Raw genomic sequence first — 6,000 nt, 5'->3', positions numbered from 1 at the left:
GACCTCAGGGGGCACCTCTGAGTCAGGCCCCCACGGAGTCACATCCCTCCCCAGCAGCCCCCAGCACAGGCGCTGCGTCTGGGCTCACTGGCCCCGCCTGGCAGGGCTCCATGATGAGGTGGACACGGCGGGCATCTCTGCGTCCGGGCTGCCAGGCAGCAGACGTATTTGGGAAGGGAGGGAGGGAGGGAGGGAGAACCGAGCTCCACGCATGTCACTCCACACATGACAGGCCCCTCTGCCATGGGCCAGCTGTGTCCACACCTGGACCACGCCCGCCCCCAGGTGCAGCTCCAGGCTCAGGGATTGTCCCCGGCCAGGGCCTGCCCCACGACCCCAGAAGGGGTCCTGGGCTTCAAAGGTCCCGCCCGATGTGGGACGGCAGGAGAGCCCTGGGCCCTGCAAAGCCCGCGCCAGGCGAGCGCAGGTGGAAAGGGGCCCCTGACCAGGGTCGGAGATGGTGCTGGGGGCCCGGCTCCCCGCCGAGCTGTGCCTGGAGCACAGAGAGCCTCGCGCAGGCCGGGGCCCTCCCAGATCCCAGAGGCAGGGAAGGCCCCCAGCTCCGCACAGCAGGCTGCAGGGGGGCACGTGCCCCCCCTGGAGGAGCCCTACCTCCCACGTTCCAGACCCTGAGAGCCCTCACTGTGGGACAGGCGGGCAGCCAGCCACTCACTTCCTCTCTGTTTTCAAGGCCACAGCAGGACACTGACCTAACCCCTCACCCATCTGGCATTTCCTGTTGGGCAGCTAGTGGCCAGTCCTCACGGTGTCAGCTTTCTACCAAGTCGGCGTGCTGAGGTCCTTTGGCACCTCGGGCGGGTGACAGGGCAGGAACACCACAGGTCAAGGTGGAGTCTGAATGCAATTTTAGAAAAGCCAAAGACAAAGGGCTAAGGACTCAGTAGCCCCGTGTGGCCCGAGCTGCTGGAGGCCGCAGCTCCTCTTGGGCAGAGCAGTTACACGGAGGTGTCCACTGCAGACAGACTGAGAGCCCGGCCGGTCAGTGCCCTCTGTGAGACCCCGTGTCCACTGCCCTGTGGTGGTCCTGCCCTTCCCCCACACCAGCCACAGGGGACACGTCCCCTTCCTACGCAGCTGAACTCAGCCTGGGGCAGCACCCCCTCCCCCGGGACGGCACCCCTCAGGGACAGGCCCCCCCGGGGACAGCCCCTCCCCAGGGACAGCCCCCCCCCGGGACAGCCTCCTCAACTCCTCAACCACCCTGCAGAGTTCCACCACGCCAGGCCACTGCCTTGCACCCCAGCCCATGTCTGGTCTGACCTGCACCACGTACCTCACTCTAAAGGTTGGGGCGACTCTAAAGTCTGGGGAAGCTGGGCCCTATCCCCACTCTGGCTCGGCTGGCCGGCCGTGCCCCCACAGCTCAGTGTCCCCAGAAGGGGGCGAGACCCCCGACTCCTGACCTGCAGCAAGACTGAGACCCCCCAGCCGCGTGCCCGCCGTCCCGGCGAGAGAGGGACTGAGCGCGGTGGCCCCTGGCAGCCCCGAGCCGGAGGACCAGCCTGATACAGGCCGCAGCCCCCGGCAGCAGGATGTGTGGCCTTCCGACGGGAGCAGGATTTGCAGGGGCGCGCGTCTGTGCACAGACAGGGCTGCCCCAAGCCTGGGGTGGGCCCCGAGAGTCCAGCCACGCTGTGCTGTAGGCACCCAGCGTTGCAAACCTCGCGGCCTTTGTAACATTATTAATGTAACAGGCTATCGGCACAGATATCTTAAATAGATGTGCAGTAAATTGACTCTCACTTGAGCGAACGTGGACATTACAGGGTTGTCCACGTGGGCCAGTTGAGGCTGCATCTACGGGGACATCTGGTAGCAATGGAGTGACCACCAGGCGTTGGGTGATGCCCCCACCCCCAGGCAGGCTCTCCAGACAGGCATCACTGCACCTACAGCCCCTCCCAGCAGGCTCTGGAGCCTGGGAGGCTCCCCTAAAACAGCACATCCAGTCTCTGAGCAGGGAATGTCTCAGGGCCTGGGCAAGGCACCACAGAGCCCCCAGCCCAGCCCTTCCAGGGGCCACGGCCAGCAGAGCCCCCAGCTGGGGAGGGACCTGACCCAGGACCCCAGGAGCCCCTGAGCCCTCCCCGTCCGAGGTCAGGAGGCCTCAGTGATGGTCTGCTGCACTCCAGACCCTGGGCCTGGTGGGAGCAGGCTAGGCCTGGTCACAAAGCGCCCCCCACTGCTGCCCGGCCCTAACCTGGGGGAGGGGAGACACCGTGGAAGGAAGGGCCTCATGGGGCGGGTCAGGCAGCAGTCAGCGTCAGGAGCATATGGCGAGAAGCAGCCAGGGGTGGCCAGGCAGCTGCCGTGCGGCCCCTGAGGGAGGACAGAAGAGGGGTGGCGGGGTTGGCCCCCCACCGTACCCATGAGCACCCACGGAGACAGCTGTCAAACGCCCACCAGCCCAGTGAGCACCACAGCGGGCTGGGAGGGGCACGGGGTGTGAAAGGGCTCGCAGCAGGCCACCCCAAAATACGCCCAGGTGGCACGTTGACTATTTTGAATTAAAGTTACTTGAGAAACAGTCAGTACGCAAAGGACATTCTGACCCTCCTTTGTCTCCCTGAAAGCAGGAAACAAACTCCCACGAGAAGCATCCCCACAGGCAGGGGGATGGAGGGCACCCTCTGGGCCGGAGACAGGGAACTCAAGGCCAGTTGCTGTATAATCAAACTTTGTTACTTCTTCATTAATTTGCCACCCCAAGCAAAAATCCCTTTGTTTTGTCAAATAGTCACAAAGAATTGATTCTTTGTCTAAAAAGATATATAAGCAGTCTGTTTTGATCACAGACTTAGGTCCATATGGAACCTCGCATGTACAAAATCAAATTTGTTTGTTTTTCTCCTGTTTATCTGCCTTATGCCTATTTGATTATTAGACCAGCCAAAAGAGCCTAGAAGGGTAGAGGAACGTTTCTCTCCCCCAACAGGAGGCAGTGCCCGGGCAGCTCCTGATCACACCACCTCCAAGAGAGGCTGGGGCGGGGGCGTCCCTGGGACGGGCACCTGCATCCTCTACCCTGTGGCTTCCCAGGGGTCTGGACAGGAAGCGGGCACCCGAAGCCCAGCCTGCTCTGGGCGCCCTCCGCCTACAACAAATTCAACAAATTTGCTCACCAACAGATGTTCACGGAGCACTTTCCAGACCCATTTATAGGACTCCCGCCGAGCACAGGAGCGTGCCCTGTGGTGGGGAGGTGGGGAAAAGCAGAGGCCTCATTCTACTAGTGGTCTCAAGGGCTGGGAGGGGCGGGTGTGGCCGCCAGGGCTGGTGGTCCGGGGAGACCTCGCTGGGAAGGGGACGTGGGGCAGGCTGTGCCCATGACAGGGCCCAGGAGGTACTGTGAGGTCTGTAGGGGAAATGGAGCCCCTGGTTCTGGGTGTGGGCCTGGCATGTGAGGCAGGGGTGGCCCTGCTTCCCCCGGGTGCTGCCACGGAGGTGGGGGAGCCGGGAACCTGAGAACCACAGTCCCAGCTGAGGGGGGCACGCACCCGTGGGGGGCAAGGGTGACGGTCAGCGCTCGGCCTGGCCACGCTGTCCCGCGCCTTCATCCGGTCAGCCTGAGGTTCACCCACGGAGGCCCGTGGCCAGGTAACGTCTCTGCAGTCACGGTCCCAGATTTAGAAGAAGCCCCTCCTGGGCCGGTGCCGGGGACCCCTCACAAGGTAGAGGCTGCCACGGGACCCGAGGGCCACATTCTGAGAGGCACTTCCTGGGAGTCCTGGATGGGGGCCACCAGGCCGAGAGCTCCTACCCTGCACTGCAGGGTCCTCAGGCTCTGGGAGCTACAGGTGTGCGGGGGCTCTGTGTGTATGTGTGCGTGTGTGTCTCTGTGTGCACGAGGGTGCATGGTGTGTGTGGAGGGGAAGCCATGCCCAGGAGGCCTTCCCAGTGACCTGAAACGGTGTTCTGTGACGCTCGGCTGAAGGACAGGGCGAGGAAGGAGCAAGGCCCAGGGGCGGACGGGGGGTGGGAGATGGCGCTCCTGCAGGAGGGACCGAGGCTTGTGTGTGGGCACCATGGCAGGCGCCAGGCCCGGGGAGGGGGCTCCGCTCTGCAGGGCACCTCAGAAGCCCCCCGCCCCCTGCCCAGCTCGGAGCGGGGGTAGCTTGGCCCGGGGTTCAGAGGCTGCAGGGAGGAGAGCAGGAAAGTGGGCAGGGGCGGGGCAGGCAGGGATTCCGACTGGCCTGGGCGCGCCCTCATTCTCTGAGCTGACAACAGGCGGCCATCTCCTGCGCTGGGAGCAGAGGTGCTCCCTGCGGGATTCTGGTGGGCTATAGGTCTGGGGCCCGGACCCCACCCAGTACTGCCCGCACAGCTGGTCCCGGGTGCCGGCCCCCGCAGGGCCACACAGCCTGGATGTGCTCCTGGGCAAGGGACCTGGCCAGCAAGGACAGCGTCGCCCGTGCCTGTCTGTGGTCGCCCTGCCCAGGGGAAGGGGAGCAAGGCAGCGGGTGAGGTGGCCTCACTAGGCTGAGGCCTGAGTCTGAACAGCCAACTCTACCATCCTCTTCTCGCAGCCACACTTGTTAAGTCCTGCCCCACACCTGGGCGCCTCCAGGGACAGCCGGACCAGGCCTGCAGCCATCTCTGCCGATGGCAGTTCCCACCCCTCCCCTACCTTGAGCCACCAGCCGGCTCCTGTGACAAGCAGGACCCTTGCTCCCTGAGGCCTCAGGGCAGCGGAACCCCTCAGGGTCACCTCCCATCTTGACCCATCTCCTCCCTGCAGGGAAGCCAAACTTCCAGAGTGTGAACAAATACATTTATCTTTACATGCAACCTTCGCAGGTGTGGGGTGTAGGGGACTCCAGGGAACCCTCTAAAACACCTTTGCAATATCCTGTGTATCTAAAACTACCCCCCAAATAAACGGTTTGTATAAACATCACACTTTGCAGTTTACCAACAAACCAGTGCCATGTTTTGTCTGATACAGGAAGCTCAGGGGATGCACTTCGGACAAGTGGCCGCTGGGCTTGCAGCTGCCTTCTGAACCGCCCACTCAGGCCTCGACCCGGGCCAGGAGGTGTCCAGTCCCGGGACAGTGGCGCCCGACCTCCAAGAGCCCCTGGGAACTAACCCCCAACCCCACACCGCAAGGTCTGAAAACCCCGTATGCAGTCTGGGGCCGGGGGGAGGCGGGGCGCGACCTGGGGAGGGGGTGGCCTGGGTCTGGGGGCGTGGCCTGCGCTGGGGGCAGGGCCCCAAAGGGTTCTTCTCCAGAGTCATTTCCCGCTTCCCAAGGGCCATGGACGAGTCGGTCCCTCCCAGGGCTGCATTCCAGGGCCCGGCCACACCGGCAGAAGCCCCACAGGTGTTTGTTCAATGAATGAATGAGTGAATAAATGAAGTGATTTTACACCACACATTCTGCACTCCTGCATGAAGAGCTGATCTGTTCCAGGCGGAGAATAGACTTCCCAGGAAAACGCACAAACAGCAGGTGCCCCCCTTCAAGTCCCCACCACCCATGTCTGCTGGCCAGGCCCTCACCCCTGAGGGCAGAGCTGGGGCTGGGGGGAACAGGAGCTGAACTCCAAGGACACCGCCCCCCCGCCCCAGCCACCAGCTCGAGCTCCCAGGGCCAGGACCTATGGGGTCCTTCACACCCACCCGCTCCAGGTAGGCCCAGCACAATCTCTGAGGCCTGAGGTCCCATGCAGGACGGTTGGGGTGGGGGGCTTGGTGGCACTGTGCCCGAAATTCTCCGAATTTTCTCTCCTTCCCCGTCTCATTCTTTCAAAAAACACTAAAAACAAAACAACCAGGAGGACCAGAGTCCTGGGAGAGTCCCTGGTCACCTTGGGGCCCCAGGACGGCTGGCCACGCAAGGCCTGGCGGAGGCAAGCTGGGCCCCGCCCCCAAGCGCTGGCCCAGAGAGGCGGGGCGGGGCTCCCCACCCCACCCCCGAGAGCGTAGGCCCCGCCCCCCGCGGCCACGGCCCCGCCCCCACGCGCCGGCTGCCCCGCT

Source organism: Physeter macrocephalus, chromosome 20, assembly GCF_002837175.3.
Source record: "Physeter macrocephalus isolate SW-GA chromosome 20, ASM283717v5, whole genome shotgun sequence".
NCBI lineage: Eukaryota > Metazoa > Chordata > Mammalia > Artiodactyla > Physeteridae > Physeter > Physeter macrocephalus.
The sequence above is the reverse complement of the archived record's forward strand: the minus strand, read 5'-3'. Positions refer to the sequence as shown.